Below are 15,538 nucleotides of genomic sequence, written 5' to 3'. Positions count from 1 at the left end.
TCTATTCAATCCATAGAAGTCGATCTATGGTTGACTCTGCTTCCTCCCATGTTGTAAAGCCCCCAGGGATGTCCAGACACCCAAGGACCCCACATTCCTCTCCCTGGGTCCAACCCATTCCCATGCCTCCCCCTCCCTGTGGCCCCAAGGTCAGCCTCTACACTCCCACACCTTAGCGTTCCCTGAGAACAGCCCTAAAGAAGGCTGAACCCAAGATAGTCTAATTAAGGAGTCCTTGTGGTGGGGTACCACTCCCAGGAAAATGCCAGCTTTGGTGGAGCACTCAGCTCGGGAGGAGGTCTGGATTCACCTGGAGATCCAGGTGAGACATAGTGAGAACCACACCCCACTATCTATTTCAGGTCTCATAGCTTTGAGACACAGAGATAAGGTTCATACTCATTTTATAGGTGGCAAAAGTGAGGTCAGAGTGGCCCATGATTGCAAAGCAGGCAGTGACCAAGCCAAGTTTGGAGCCCAGGCCTGTCCCACTCGAGTCCATGGCTCAGGGGACATCCAATCCTCCTGACTGACCATTGATGTTTGTTTACTTCAGAATGCCTGGGCCCCTCCTTCCCTCCCTGACCACTGTCTAGGCCTTTATGAGGGAGATCTGTGTGGTCAGGAGATGGGAGCTAGCCTGGGCCCAAGACCTTACAGCCACCTTCCTCTTGACCCCTTCTGGGCTCTCTCAACCTTGTAGAGCCAGAATGATCTGTAGTCTGGGTGCTGGGTGATTGTTCTAAAGCCCTTCATGACCATGAAGTCAGACCCATCAGACTCAATTCTCTAATCTGAAAACTGGTGTTTTTCAGTATATGAAAAGCAGACATGCCCCCAGTTCTGCCCAGTCCAGGGAAGGCAAGCCCTAGACCCAATGCACAGCAAAAACTTACAGGCTCCTTGAGGGCATCCCTCCAATCCAGCAGCCCAGCCGCTTCTGGTATTCAGGTCAACTCTGTACCCATTTTGTAGGCCAGTAGACTAAGAACCAGGAAATTTGTCTGAATTCTAAATCTCAGGGTACCAGTTGCAAGGTGGGGGAGATGATGAGATTTGGGAGCCAAAAGAACTGAGGAAAGCGGGTGCCAGAGTGAGCAGGCAGGCTCCTGGGGCACAGCTCACTAGAACAAGGGGGTCTCTTCCCCCAATTTCTGGTACCCCCAAACTCCCAAGGACCCGCCCCCTGAGTGGGGCAGCAGCTGGCCACTCGGCACTCCCAGGAAAACATATCTTCCACAGCTTTTCTTTTCCAGGTCTTTCCTCTTCCTGGCTACCTCTGTATCTCTCCCCCGTTTGTACCCAACCTGCTCTACCGGGGTCAGACTTCATCCTGGAGGTCAGGGTGGGTTTAACATTTCCAAGCCTGACACTTGGGCCTCTTCCCCTAGAGAAAGCCAAGCCAGCCTGGGGGATGGCAGAAAACACCTCCCTTCTCACACCTACCTTACGGAACTCAGGTGACTCTACATTGGCCAATGGTCATTTGGGTAAGTGGTGCCCCAACTGTATCATGTGTGTTTGCATGTGTGTGTGTACACATGTGTGGGCACACATGCCAGGTTCTGTTGTGTCAGTGCTCCTGGCCCGATTCTATGGGACCATGTGGTTGTGGGCTGTGTCCTGAAGATGGAGCAGATATACAACTTCACTGCAGTGGTGTCTGGGGTCCTCCCAGGGGTACAGCACGCCCACGTGTGACTACGTATGTGCCAGCATGTGTACATGCCAGAAGCCAGGGCTGTGACTGTTAAGCGTCCACAGATTAGGTGACCAGGACCGCACTGTGTGCATTGGTTGTATGTGCTGGGTCCTGTGGAACTACGTGCGCTGAGTGAATGTGTCTGTCCCAAGCGTGTGCCCCTGGGTGTGCCGTGTGAGGAGTGCGTGAGTGCGCTCTGCCTGCAAGGCCGCAGGGCCTCGTGGGGCTGCTAGGGATGGGGTGACTCACGTCTCCTGAGCTCATCCTGCCGCCTGCCCGCCCGCCCAGCTCACCCTGCTCTGCTAGGCTCATGGCCGCCAGCACAAGAGTGGGGGGGGGGGGTGGGAGGCAAGATGGGGGGAGGCAAGGTAGGGGGAGGCGCAGGCAGACACGGCAGGGAGGCTGGCTTGATAAATAACCTGCCTCTTCCCCAGGCCTCAGAGAATGGGAGGCTGCACCACAGGGAGAAGGGGGGAGTAGGGGGAGGCCGCCCTGGCCCCCTAGGCTCCGGCTGCCCTGGCCCCCACAGCCCAGGCTGCGGCTCCGGTTCCTGTTTCATCGAAACCTGAGCTGGGAAAAGCCTATCGGGTCATCTTGCCTGTCCCGCCGGCCGCCAGGCCCAGGCAAGCTGCCCCTCAGGGGACAAGCCCGCAGCCTGGCCGCCCAGCCAGTGGGTGGGTGGGTGGGGGGAGGATATTTCTGTCCAGACTAAATGCAGCTCCAGGCCTCTGTCTGTCCCCCCACTGACAGCTGCTCCCAGGGGCCCCCTGGCTCTGCAGGACTAAATATAGTCCCCCCACCCCAGCAAACCCCCAATGTTCACCTCTTCCCCATTGGCCCCACCCACATGAGGGTAGAGAGAAGGCTGGGGAGCCCACCGTGTGATCTTGGGCCAGTGTAGCCCCCTCTCTGAGTTCTCAGATATGAAACATCAAGTACTACTCAACTCTAGGCCCTAACATGCCTAATAGGCACTACTGGAGAGCAGACCCCAAAGGGGACTAAATTGGGGTCTCTGTCCAGGGAAAGAAGGGCCAAGTTCCCCTCATCCAAGTGACTCCAACTTGCTTTCGCAAAAGAATGTCTGGGGGAAGCCCCTCCCCAGCATCCCAAGTACCTGTAGGCTTATAAACATGGCCCCTTCCACCCAGCCTGTTCCTTGCCCAGACTGGGCAATACCAGGCTCCTCCAATCTGCCCCAGCCGGACCCTGGCCAGGAAACAAGTTGTGCCAGGCTTGGGGGCAGGGGGGTTGGTGGCGGGGGTACATGGGAGCATAACAGCTGCTATTTCCTGGAGGCCAGAGTTGGGCACAACCCGGATTCCTGCCTGGCTCCACACTTCACCAGACAGCTTCTCCCAGGCTCCAACACTCAACATGGCACCCCCTTCCCCAGTGTCAGCACCATAATCAGACCCTAGCAAGGGTCAGTCTCACTGCACTGGTACAGGCAGGAAGACAGTGCCTGATATACCTTCTGGTTTGGGGCTGGGGAAAACAGTGGTCTCTGCAGGGTTCAACAGGCGGGGGAGGCACCCCCACCTTCCCTCCCTGCCTGCCTGCCCACCCGGCTGCTTCCCCCAGCCCCACACGCACCAAATTCCCCACATGCCTGTCTGTCTCTGACAGCTCGCACAAATACTTGGCTGCACGGGCACCCGCTGTTCTGAGCCCACTGCGCCTCCTCCCCTGCCTTCCCCGGGGGGCTCTGCAGACACAGCCAGGGATGGGAGGTGGCCAGAGCCAAGAAGCTTGGTGGGCAGTGTGTGTGTGTGTGTGTGTGTGTGTGTGTGTGTGTGTGTGTGCGCGCGCGCGCGCGTGCGTGTGTGTGTTGGGGGGGGGCGGGTGAGGCAAAGGCAGGGGGGACCAGTCTCAATTCCAAAGCACTTCCCCCAGGCCCCAAGCCTGGGGTACACAGGGACCTGGGAGGCCACTGTGAGCCAGCTCTGGCTGGGCGGCAGCTGCTGACGCCCCCACTGCCCCCCGGAACCTCCCAGGAGGACCTTCCGGAGGCCTCCCACTTGCCTCAGCCGATGAAACAGCATCTGCCACCCCCGCGGCGGCAGCTCAGGACAGGGCGGAGGGCACCACGAGGCCCCTGGGGAAGGCTTTGAAATCTGGACTATGGCCCGGCCCCTCCTGGCAGCCCTGGCCCTCCCACCACAGGCCCAGTTTCAGAGCATGGTGGGGGGTGCGTTCCAGCCCTCCCGCAGTGCGAGGGGCACACCCGCCCAGCTGCCAGGCCAGGGACATCTCCACTCAGACTGGCTGGGGGGCTTTGTTTGCCCCCATCTACTCGCCTTCCTGCTTGCCTTGCCTCCCTCCCAGGAGACCGGTGGAGGAAACGCTTCCTGAGAATGGCTGGGATTTTCCGCTGGACATTGCCTTGCTGGCAGGCTCCTTATCTCCCCCCTACCTCATTCCTTCTCCTAGAGCCACCCCTTCAGCCAAATCATACTCCCGCCCCATGTCTGCAGCCAAAGAGACCCCCGCCCTGCCCCACCACTCTGCTACTTGCCTCCGCATTCCCAGTATGCACCTCATCCAGCACATACCCAGGTAGAGCTGACAGTGAATAAGACCTCATTGAATAACATCCTCCATTTTGCAGATGGGTATACTGAGGTCAAGAGAGAGCCCAGTGACCTAAGCCTCCCATCCAGTGCTCTTCCTTTTACCACCCACCACACTTTCTGCCCCAGGAACCAATTCAGCACCAATTCAGACTATAGGAGGCATTAGGATGACTGACTCCAAGCAGAACTTCTCAATGCTCCGGGTCCAAACGCCCAGCTGGCTATTCCAAGCTGGTCTCCCAGCACTCTCGAAGCATCATGGTGATCTTGAAAAGAGCCCCAAATTCATTGCCTTTGTGACGCTAGACTCTGGGGTAGAGCCTCCTCTCCCCATTGCACAGATGGGGCTGCTGAGGCCCCCAGGGGAGGGGGGAGCTGCAGGCGGCCATGAATCAGAGGGGGAGCTGGGAAGCCGCCCGGCCCTGCCGGCTGTCGCTGGAAGCAACAGCCGGCATTTCCTCCTCACACTGGTGCCTCGGGAAGCGTGGGCAGCAGGCGGGTGGGCAGCGGGTGGGTGGGCACCGCCACAAGGACCCCTCCTGTGCCTACAGGCCAGCCGCACCCCCTTGCTGCCTGACTGGGCCCACACAGCCCACTCCCCATGCCAGCCCAGATCTCCAAAGAGGGGTAGATCAGAGACAGACCTGGGTTTCTGTCTCAGGTACATACTCATGTCACTTGAGGGCACCACAGGGAAGCCCCTCCTCTCAGATCCTCACTGTCCCCTAGCGTCAAACAAGATTGAAACATGACCATTCACGCTTCCTTTGCAGTAAAACTCATGGTTCTGTGATTCTAGAATCCCAACACGACAAGAATCCTGAAAAGAATCCCTCCGCTCCAAGCATTCTGATTCTAAATTCCTGTGACTAAAAATTCTAGGCCACCAAGATCTTACACTCCCAGGAAGAAAGGGGGCCAAGCCCACTCTCAACTGGAGTTATGGACCCAGCTAACCAAGACCCCATCTAGCTTTGGAGAAGGTGGGTCATGCAGAAGGGGTGGGTCTCTTCCATCAGGATCAACAGGAACTGGAAAGGCGGTGGGGATGGGGGTGGGGGGCGGCTATGGGCCAGGAGATAGAGCCAATCTAGTCCTGGAAGACAGGCCACCCCCTCATGGCACACACAGCCACTGACACTGCAGATGTCAGGAAGCCCAGCTCTGACAAGAGTGGGTAGCTAGAGGTTTGTGAACCTGCACCTCCACCCTGCAGCTCAGAGGGAGGACAAGGCGTCAGGTCAGGGCTGGTCTCCCTGCTTCTCAGGTTCCAAGCCAAGCTCCACGCTTAATCTTCCTGTCTTCACCACCCACTGCTTCCTCCCTTCCACCACAGTCCCCTCACCTCTCAGGCTCCCTAGGCCAGTCCCAGACCAGGCCAACTGAAAGCCAGTGAGGACAAAGCCTCCCAAGCCCATTTGACAGATGGAAAAACCGAGATCTTGGCAGAAGACATGACCTGGACCAAGGGCTAGGCCCCAGCAGCCTACTGGTCTCTGGCCACATTTCTCAGCCCCTCCCCCCATTCCACTTCTCAGAATCCTCTACTGGGACAGTTGATCTCCACATAGCAGTCCAATCGCCAGCACAAGCATATCTCCCACCCAGTGTCCCTTGAGAGCACTCATTCCCACTGAATCATCTGATCATTCATTAATTCATTTGTCCAACTGGCCAATCGCCCCCCGCCACACACACACCATGTCAGGCCCCCTGCCAGGGGTATGAGGGCCCCAAGAAGGAGTGCAAGGCTTCTAGTCAACAAACACAGGGAGTGCCTGCTGTGTGCCAGGCAGTGTGGACGGTGCAGTAAACATGCAGACCAACCGTGTCTACTCTCATGGTGTTCACAGCCAGTCAAGAGCTGTGCCAGGACCCAACCCCAAGTGGCAAGTCCTGGGGCAAGTAACAAACTGTCCAGCCTCAGTTTCCTCAACTGTATACTGGGATGCTAACAGCATCCAACCACTGGGCTACTGTGAGGACTAAAGAAAGCCATTAACACAGTGCCTGCCCCAGTAAGGGTTTAGGATGTTAGCCATTGCCATTACCATTGTGGAAACTTTATTAATTATTATTATTATTATTATTATTATTATAGTAATAATGGGGGGATAGCAATTGATTACAGCAGAAGCTAAAGCTCTTCCATTACTTAGCTGGTGCCAGACACTGGGGGTACAAGAAGGAATCACTGCCATATCCCATTGCATGGCTGGCAAGGCGCGGGCTCACAAAACCCCATGAGCATCTGATGAATGAGGGAATCAATGACAGGAGGCATGGCCCTGCCTCCAAGGAAGGTATAATCCAGCATGTGTTCATATGTGTTGCACATGTATGTCCAAGCACTCAGGTGTGCACACAGATGTCTATGTGAGAAACCCGGGAGGTCTAGCCGAGGGCACATTACGTGGGAGGGGGAGAGCAGTGCACAGAACACAGCTGCTCAAAGCTGCCCCAGGCCCCAACCCACCCTACCCCTGCCAGCATTGCTGAGCAGCAGAGCTGAGGGCACTGTGGCAAGATCAGGGACCAGGCCTGGTGGGGAGAGCCCCAGAAAGATGCTTTGCATAGTTCTGGCCACCAGATTACAGGCCTAAGCTAGGCCCCTGGGTGGGGGTGTGGGGCTACCAGGTGCTGCCCCACAGGAATCAGGCCCTAGCACCCGCACTTTGCGTCTGTACTGGCATGGCACATGAGTGTTCCTGCTGGCAGGCCAGGCGAGTCCAAGGAGGTCAGAAGAGGTCACAGGGAAGGGAGGGAGCGGTGGGCCCAAGGGCTACGTGGGGTCTGCTGGACAGGGGAGGGTGGGTACAGGGCTCCCCCAGGGCCACCGGGCAGGCCTGGCTCTGCCCTGCTGGGGCCGGCAGCTGGAGGGGAGTAAATATAGCGCGGGGCGTCCCAGCCACATTCCTGGGAGGCCAGCACGGCCCGCCTGCCCGCCGCTCTAGGCAGAGCGCAGCAGCCAGGGCCCAGAACTGCCACTGCCCTCTTCCCAAACAAACAGAAAAATAAATAAAACCAGCTCTCACGCCCAGCACAGCTAGGGGGAGGGGGCAGGAAGGGGTGGACAGGGGAGCAGGCAGACGGACCAGTTGCCACGGTTTCTGTTCCGCTGAGGAGGAGGCCAACAAAAGAGGAAAATGGAGGAAAAGGGCAGGGAGATGGTCAGAGATGTCAGAGAAGGGGAGACGATGTGTATGAGGTGGAAGGTGTGACAAGTAGAGGTGTGGGGAGACAAGTCAGGAGGGGTACAGAAGGTGTTGGGGCCAGTTGGGGGAATGGGAAGGCAGCCTCTTGGGGTCAGTAATTCAGCAACTCAGCGACAGGGATGCCCCAAGGGGGTAAGCAGACAGACAAAGGGGGCTAGGGCAGGGGGCTGGCTCCACAGGCCATGAAATATTAAAGAACCTAGGCCAGTGAGTGACAGAGGTCATAGAAATAAGAAGACTAGCCAGGGAGATCCTGGGACCCTGCAGCAGAGGGCTCCTGACCCCCTATCCACACCCCATCCCTCTTCACCACCTCCGGCAGAGCCAGTCTCCCCAGCTCTCCTGCTGTGGCTCCTTTCTGTCTTTCTATCCAAAGGGACCAGGCTGAGGGTGGGAGGGGCCGTGGGGATGAGTGATGGCAGGGGACCTTAGCGGTTCCCTCTTCCCTGTGGCTGATCTGTGTGCAGTCGGCCTTCCAGAGCTGCCAGCTACCCGAGCAAGAAGGCCAGGAGGCCTGTCAGCACAGCCGCTGCCACGGGTGCCTCCTGGGGAAGGAGAGGGTAGACATCCAGCTTCCCCTTTACAGAAAAAAATCAGCCAAGCCACCACTTTCCACAGAGACCAGCGGGGAGGGAAGTCCATGCCTCACAGCTCAGCTGAGCCAGCGAGTAAACGAGTGAGCAAGCCAGCAGGTCATCCCCTAGCCCTCCCACCCGACCCGGGCCTCATGACCTTGGCCAGTCCCCCTGTCCCTGGGCCTGAGCCTTCACCAGTCCCACACCACCCTAGGCTTGGTGTGCTGAAAGAAAAAGGAAGGTAACCAATATGGTGAAAACCTGCTGGGGCGGGCAGCTGGGGCCAAGCATCTGCATGCAGATAGCCCTCCCGTGTGTTCTAGGAGGTCAGGCCTATTACCAGTCCCATTTTACAGATGGGGAAGAGAAACCCAGAGAGGCAAAGTGATGTGCTCAACGTCACACACCTGGTAATGAGCAGAATGGAAACGGAAATGCTATGTGTGAGCCACCAACTCTTTTCTTCCTTTTCACTAGGGGTATGAAGCCCTTGTCACCAGGAAAGCCAACTTTTATTGCATGCTGTGGGTTAGCTACTGGTGCTGGGCACTGACCAACTATCCTTGTGTCCATCTGAAAATGGCCTTGTAAGGCAGGCACTCTTATTATCCCATTTCAGGGATAAGGAAACTGAGGATCACAGAGAACACAACTCACCAAAGGTCATATACCCAGCTAGACAGTGGCGTGGCCAAGATTTGGAACGAGGTGTGACTCCAGAGCCAGTGCTCAAACACACTTGTCTGGGTGAGGTCAGAGTCTCCCTTGAGACCAGGGAGGAAGTTAAGAGGACCCAGTAGAGAAGAGCTCAGTGGTCCTACTGACCTCCAGAACAGACACCAATGAAAGGTCAAAAACAAGGTCACGACTACTGTGCCAGAGGGTGACCAGCAACTGCTCTGGAAACAGAACACGAGCAGAGCCTGTGGGGACACGGGGTGAGGGCAGTGTGTAGGGGCCTAGCCCAGAGTGATGTCTGGTCTACCTAGAGCCCATGTACCAGTAACACAAGCCCCTCCCCCAGCATGGGAATACTGAGGCTAGTCCAAAGAAGGCCAACAGAGCTGTCCTGTCAGCCCCCAAGGTTCCAACCTGCACCCCAGGGCCAGTGTGCCAGCAACTAATCACACCCTCTAAGAGCCCCTGGTGCGGGCAGGAGGGGGGCAGGATCCCCTCCCTCTCTCCCAGGCCCTGCGAGCCCAGAGGGAGGCCAGCATCAGAGGCAGGAAATGAAGAAGAATTTGCGATCTAATTGAGCTGGCGGGGGATTAGGCGGCAGAATGCAATTACAGGGACTGGAGCAGGGCCAGGGGCACTGACACCCCAAGATGTGGCCTGGCCCAGGTGACTGGGCCCAGCCAGTCTCTGGCAAAAGACACCCTACTGTGGAGGGAAGGTCGGGTAGGCAAGGATCAGGCCAGACGGCTCTTAAGGATATAGAGGACTGCAGGGTTCCAGCTCCATGTCTCTCCCAGAAGCAAAAAGTTTTCCTGGGAATTCTCCCCCAGGGAATAGCCCTGTGGCCTCTCACATGGGGAGCAGGCAGCTAGAACACACGTAGAACACATACTTTCACAGGCTCTGCTCATGCATGTACACACATGTATTCATGCTTCCAGGAAAGCACCACATATCCATGTTCACTTGCATGGGGACAGACTCCCAACCTGCAGACACACAGCTCTGGCCCTTTGCTGCCACCGGCTCCACCAAAGGGGGGAAAAACAAAACAGAACAAAAAAAAAAAAAAAAATACACCCATGACCTTAAAATCCTTTTATTCCCATAATCACAGGCTGCCATCGCCGTGGATACGCGCTGTCACCCCGGCCCCAGCCTGTCTCCCTCCACAGCTTCCAAAACTCCCAGCAGGCAGGCAGACGGGGAGGCTGCCCAGTTACTGCCAGGGAGGGCAGAGGAGGGGAAGGACGGGGTGGGAGAGGTTCAATGCTACACAGACACACACACACACACACACACACACACACACACACACACACAGCCTCAACCAGAGAGGAAGAGGGAGGGAGAGACTCAGAAAGACAGACTGGCAGACAGATACAGAAAAAGAAAGGAACACAGACACCAGCCACCAAAGACAGACACAGACCACTGCCCGCACAGCACAGATATGCCCACTCCCAGATTCACATACCACTTTCCCAATTCAGATTCACTACTCAGGGAGTCAGACACCCCCAGATTTACAATACGCAAAACACAGATATACACAAATCACAAGTACACACTCCAAAATTCTAAGCACACACAACTCAGAATATGCACATTCCCGGATTCACAAGGACAAATCCAACTTTCAGATATGTACTCAGATTCACAAACACACATGTACAGATGCAATGCAGACATACACAACTCCTAGATCCACAGATACACATGCCCTGATGCACAAATATACACATGCTCAGACTCCCACCCCCCCCCCCCCAAGGCAGGCAGACGGACACACGTTCAACACACAGATTTACAGATACCACATGCCCTGAGTCATAAGCACACACACCACCCAGTTTCCCACATCCCAGACCAACAGACTAGACCCACACAGCCTCATCTAGCAGCTGACACTGCCTTGGGCTTTAGGGGGCAGGTGGAATGGCTGGGAGATTCCTGGGTCTTTGAGGGGGTCAGTCCTTTTTCATTGCCTGTAGCCTGGGAGGTGGGCTCAGTGTTGGGGGGAATGAAGGGGGAAGTAAGAGAAAGAAAAAAAAAAAACTTGAGTGGGATATTCTTGTTGGGCAGTAGCGCGTGAGTAACTGGGGAGGCTTTTTGTGGTCTGGTGAGTTCCAGCTATGAGTGAGAGTTTAACTATTAATACACTTAATCAAGGACACTTCACACACACGCGCGCGCGCACACACCAACACACACACAGAGAGAGAGAGAGAGAGAGAGAGAGAGAGAGAGGGGCTAGGACAGCACCAGGTGGTAGGGATAAGGGAGGGAGAGCACCAGAAAAAAAGGGTGGGAAGCCCCAATCCAGGCCCCAGTGGGTGGGCAAAGAGGGAGGGGCTTCTACCCTGGGCCTGCCTCCCAAGCAGGGGCAGAGTTAGAAAGGTGGGGCTTGACACACAGTAGGTGCTCAAAAAATGTATGTTGGGGCAATGAATGAATAAGTTATTTACATATAGAGAATAGACAATAATAACAGTAATAACAGTAAATGAGCCCTGCCCCATCCCTGGCCAATAAGGCCATGCTCCAGAGCACCAGGACTGGGGAGTTAGTTCTGCCTTAATCGTCACCCCAACAGACAGGGGGCTCTAGGAAAGCAGGCCTGGGTCTGGCTCATCAGTATACCCCCTCATTCCTTCGACCTATCTAGAATCCTTAAAAAGTCAGCTGACCTCAGCTCAGCCCACACCCCTCCCCCCCAGAGAGACCCCCATTTCCATTCCACTCTCCCATAAATAGCTAGGTGGGGCTCTAAAGAAGGTGGGGTATTTAATTCTCAGAGGCTTGGTTCTTTATGCAGATACAACCCTGCTTGCCACACTCCTATAAGCCTCAGTTTCATACTTGTCAAATGGGTAGAAGGCAGGCAAAAAGCTAGAAAGAGGAATCAAGAGTTGGGGCTTACAGTGGGAACCCATGGAACAGAGGCCTGTGCTGGCCTGGGCCCTGGATGCAGAATCCTCCCCTCCTTCTCCCTTCCCCCACCCGGCCCAGCCCAGGCGGGTGGACATTCCAGGCCTCACGTGATAAAGACGAGGCCGCTGGCCCACGGGTAAGTCAACAGGCTCTGTCGGGGGAGAGATAGGAGGCCCAGGCCAGGGTCACCTGCTGAGCCGGGAAAACAGCCGGGCCCAAATACACACATAAATAAGGCGCCAACCGACAGCCAGCCAGCCAAGGGTCTGTCTTCTGCAGAGGAACCTCTGCCCCCACCTTGGAAAGGGAGGTGGCTTTGGAGAGGGAGCCACAAGGCTGGCTTAGGGGCTTCCCTGGGAGAGCCCCAGCTCATGCCAAGATGAGGTGGGGGTGCTTCTACCAAGCTCCCCAGGGCTGACTGAGAACTCAGACGCCAACCTTCCTCAGCTGTTCCCACCCCTTCCCAGGACAAAAATCACCCCCTCTCCCTCCTCCCCAGGAGAGAACGATTTCCGTTCTGGGAGGGGGGTGACAGCTGCAGAGCGGGCCATTACCCCCCCCCCCCCCTCAGCTCCTGCTTGAGTCTCATCCAGGGAAACTGCTAAATCAACACTAGACAGTAGTAGGTAGCACCGACCTCAGTCTCCCCTCATCGCTCTCAAAAAAAGAGTTGGGAGGAGACCTCGGGTACCAGTTCCTGGGGTTCCTGCGGCAGCTGGGACCCAGGATACGGGGTCTTTCGGGAGGGGGCTCACACGAAGCTTAGGCCAGTGCGACCGGTAAAAACATCTAATTGAAATGCTCTCAGTTGCACGGAAGGACACCCCCGCCCCCGCGGGCCGGGGCAGCTGAGGTGGCGCCGGGCGTTCAAATAGCGCTCCAAACAAGTCCGCAGCGACCGCGCACGCAGCCCCCGCCAGGCGGCCCCAGCGGAAAACTTGAAAGGGACTCTGTTTGCCAGCCGCCCGGGGCGGCTCCGGCGGGGGCGAGGGCCGAACGAACACACAAGCCCCCCTCCCCAGCGCTTCCTGAGCAAACGCGGGGGGGCTGGGCCCACCACAAAACCGAGGGCTCCGAACAGCGCCCGCCGCTCAGGGAAAGGCGGAGGTCAAGAAGCTGGCTCGCCGGATCCCGGTTCAGCTCTCCCCCAACACGAAGATGCGACTCGCAGACCACCCAGGATCCTGGGGCAAAGTAGGGCGCGGCTGCCTTCAGACCCTTGTCTCGGGAGAAAAAGGGAGGTGTGGGTCTTGACGGATGAGTCCCTACAGAACCCCCCAAATCTGCTGCTGCCTCCTTGCAGCCCATGGCACCAGCCCAACTCCGCGCACCCCTTCCGAGCGGGAAAGAAAAAAAAAAAAAGAAAAAAAAAAAAAAAAGCTATCTTGCCCCTAATTGGGCGCTTCAGCTCTTCTGACAGGTCCCGGAGGCAGCCCCCCAATTTAAAAACTGGGGTCACTCACTTTCTGTCGATTCTACAAATAAACAAAGCCAGGCGCACCCCGCGCTCCCCGCCGGAAAGCAGCCCATTCCGGGAGAGAACAACTTCCCCCAGCAAGAAAATTAACACATTCTTCTCGCGGCGGTTCAGCCCCTCGCTCTAGGGAAGCAAAGGGGAGGGGGGCTTGGGGCCGAACTTCATGGGTAAATTTGGGGCCAAAGCAGCGAGGCAGGCGCCTGGGACACCCGCCTCCCACACTCCACAGCTACAGGAACACCCCCAGTCTCCCTCCCTGGCTTTGCACGCTGCTTGGCCACGCGGAGCTCGGGAGACAGGCTGAAAGACTCCCCAAGGCTGGAGAGGACGGGAAAGAGAGGCCTCGGAGAGCGGAGGTTGTGGTGGGGGTTGATACTTAGACGGTAAAAAAGAAGGGGGGGGGGGGAAGGTCAAACTTGATCAGCCCGCCAGGCACCCGGCGGGCAGCGGGGGCGAGGAACCATAGGGGACATATAGAAGTGGCCGCCGCCCCCTCCAAGTGGAGGGGTGAGACTCAGCCACGCGTGGTCCAGGGCAGCAGTTACTGTAGCCCCCAAAACACAGGGCTGCGAGGGGTCTGACTGGGGGAGTGCGCGCCGCATATCTCCAATCAGCCGCCCCCGCAGGCGGAGCGCCCGCCCAACACCAAGAGGTGAGGACCCGGGCTCCCGCCGCCCCAGCGCCCTCAAGCTCGAGTACTTGGGGAGGGGACGGTACCCCGCAGGGAGAGCCTCGGTCCCAACCCACGGCGCCCAAACCGCAGTCCCCGACCCTAAAACCCCTCTTTTTGTCTGTACTCAGTGATCTGCGACCGAGCCGACTGCGGCTTGGGGAGGCTTGAGTATAGCAGCGGCCACCGAGCGATCACCGGCGCTAGGGCTCCCAGGCTACAGGGCTCCGCGGCTCAGCCTGCGGGCGCCCCCCGCCCCTCCCAAACACGGACCCCTCCTTTCCCGTCCCTGGCTCTCCGCACCTGAACTTCGGGGGAGCTCGCGCCGCCAAACTTTCCGCCGACTTGCAGCGAACTCCGGCCCCGGCCGCGCACCGGGCCCCGAGGGAGGAGAGGGAGGTAGGCGGGGAAGGGGAGGGGGCCGGCCTCCGGGGGGGTCGGGGGAGGGCCGTGGCCCGACACCTACCGGCTCTCAGAGTCGTCCAAGCCGCCACGGCCGCCGCCGCCGCGAGGCCGAGGGGGAGGGGTGGGGCGGGGAGCTGCGCTCCGCTCTGGGCACCACCGCCGCGGTGCGCTCCGCTCCAGCCGCGCCGCCCGCCGTGCCCGGGTCCGGAGCCGGAGTCACGCCGCCGCGGCTGGCCCGAGGCGGGGAGGGGGGGGAGCCTGCAGCACCTGCCCCTCCTCCCCCTCCCCGCGGCCCAAATTAAAAAACAACAAAAAGCAACTAATCACCCCCGAGCGAAGCTCGGCGCGGCGGGCGGAGGGCGCAGCGTGAGGCGTCCGGACTCAGCAGGCGGCGCGCATGGCTGGGCGCAGGCTGGGCAGGGCTGGGACGCGGGGCCCGGCTTCGGGGGGCAAGGTTCGGCCGCTCTTCTCGCTCGGCTCGGGCGCCTGCTCTTGCCGCCGCCGCCGCCTCTGCTGCCGCCAGTGCCGCCGCCTCTACATCCCCGCTCAGGCTCCGCCGCCTCTGCCGCCGCCGCCGCCGCGCGCCCGCCCGGGCAGGAGCTCTGAACGCTGCCCGGGGGCTGCCGGCAAAACCCGGACCGGACTCGACGCTCCCTCCTCTCCCCCCCCCCCCCACCCCGACCGCCCGCCCGCCTCCACCTCAGCTCCCCTCCCTCCTCCCTCCGCCTCCCTCCCAGCGCAGCTCTGGCCACTTGGACGCCGCAGGCTCTGAGGCCGGAGCCGCAGCCACTGCGCCTCGAGCTCCCCACGCTCTGACGAGGTCGGCCCGGGCTCAGCTCCCCAGCGCGCCCCGTCTTCATCTCTTTTTTCCGCAACTTTACAAAAAATAAGAGGACCTTCCCTATTTTGTGACGACCTGGTCTCGACGACCTACCTCGCGGGGAAATCCGCGGTCCCTCTGCCCCCTTGCCTAAGCACGCCGGAAGCTACCTGGACCAGTAGGGAGGGCTTGGCCTCGCCCCTCAGCTCTGGTGCGCCTAGGGCCTGGAACTCCCAGCCTAGGGCACTTGGAACTAGACGCCGGTTCAAAGACCCCACCCTTCCCCCAGCACTTTCCGGGACTCAGTAGGCTCTAGTTCCCGGGAAGACTAGGAGAGAAGATTCTTGTCCCCATTTTACAGATGAGGAAAGCGATCTAAGAAAGGACATTTTCTCTCCTACTCCAGCGCCAGTCCAAGCCCTGACTCCTGGGGCTAAGGCAACTACATTGTAGATCCCTGAGACTGTGGCCTACAAACGGAGCCTG

At 58.4% G+C, this 15,538-nt stretch overlaps 1 protein-coding gene across 3 annotated transcripts in view; it reads right to left on the bottom strand.

Moving 5' to 3' along the window:
• The window catches only part of CXXC5 (CXXC finger protein 5), a 35,022-nt gene extending 20,205 nt beyond the window's left edge, over nt 1-14,817 (bottom strand). Inside the window, exon 1 of one of the 3 annotated variants that reach the window (XM_023255761.2) lies at nt 14,294-14,817. The gene's annotated coding sequence lies outside the window, so the exon portion shown is untranslated. Of the gene's footprint in view, nt 1-14,130; nt 14,262-14,293 lie in introns of those variants that run through there. The other 2 variants (XM_023255754.2, XM_023255755.2) reach the window with 2 other exon arrangements.
• Nucleotides 14,818-15,538: the final 721 nt, after the last annotated feature.

Source organism: Felis catus, chromosome A1 (assembly GCF_018350175.1).
Source record: "Felis catus isolate Fca126 chromosome A1, F.catus_Fca126_mat1.0, whole genome shotgun sequence".
In the NCBI taxonomy this organism is placed as follows: Eukaryota; Metazoa; Chordata; class Mammalia; order Carnivora; family Felidae; genus Felis; species Felis catus.
This window is presented reverse-complemented; position numbering and strand designations above follow the sequence as displayed.